The sequence below is a fragment of the Bison bison genome, unplaced genomic scaffold (assembly GCF_000754665.1).
Source record: "Bison bison bison isolate TAMUID 2011002044 unplaced genomic scaffold, Bison_UMD1.0 scf7180017864484, whole genome shotgun sequence".
NCBI classification, from domain to species: domain Eukaryota; kingdom Metazoa; phylum Chordata; class Mammalia; order Artiodactyla; family Bovidae; genus Bison; species Bison bison.
Window position 1 is genome coordinate 3,434,764 of NW_011495044.1, and position 600 is coordinate 3,435,363.

Genomic DNA, 600 nt, shown 5'->3' on the forward strand with positions numbered 1-600 from the left:
GGACTTCGACCGGGAGGGGAGAAACAAGGGCAGGCGAGGATGAGTGGGAAGGGCTGAACCGTGGGGGTGGAGGTCAGAGGGTGGTTCAGGACTTGAAGGACAGCTCAAGGTGAACAGCCGATAGGTGAGTGTGGGTGTGTTTTCAGGAGAGGGGTTCCTGGCTTGGGGTGGGTGACGCAAAGACCAGTGGGAAAGTGTCAATAGGGAATCAGCCCCGACTTTGGGTGGGCGATTAGTCACGCGAGAGCCCTACCAATGATACTGAGGATTCGGAGACGCCCCCCTGTCGCATCTCCCAGTCTGCTTCCCAGACCAGCGCGTCCCACCTCATTCCTCCCCATTCCCACCCAGCCGGGAACCCAGCATCCACCCCGCAGGCTTCCCGTCTTTGGGAGGAGGCAGAGCTGGCCTCTGGGGCTTGGGCAGGAATAGCAGGGTGCTCCAGCGCCTGCCTACCACTTCCCTCAGCGGTCAGCTTCTGCGGGCTGTCTCTAGCTGGGTTGGGGCTGCCTCCTGGATCCCCCCGTGGAGCGGAAATGGGAATGGGGACCCGGGGATCAGGATGGGAAGACAGAGGCCCCTGGGGGGGTGGGGTGCGGG

The 600-nt window shown here is 63.0% G+C and overlaps 1 protein-coding gene across 1 annotated transcript in view; it reads right to left on the reverse strand.

Annotated features, from left to right (window-relative positions):
• FOXO6 (forkhead box O6) overlaps positions 1–600 on the reverse strand; it is a 64,512-nt gene that overhangs the window by 43,411 nt on the left and 20,501 nt on the right. The window lies entirely within an intron of this gene.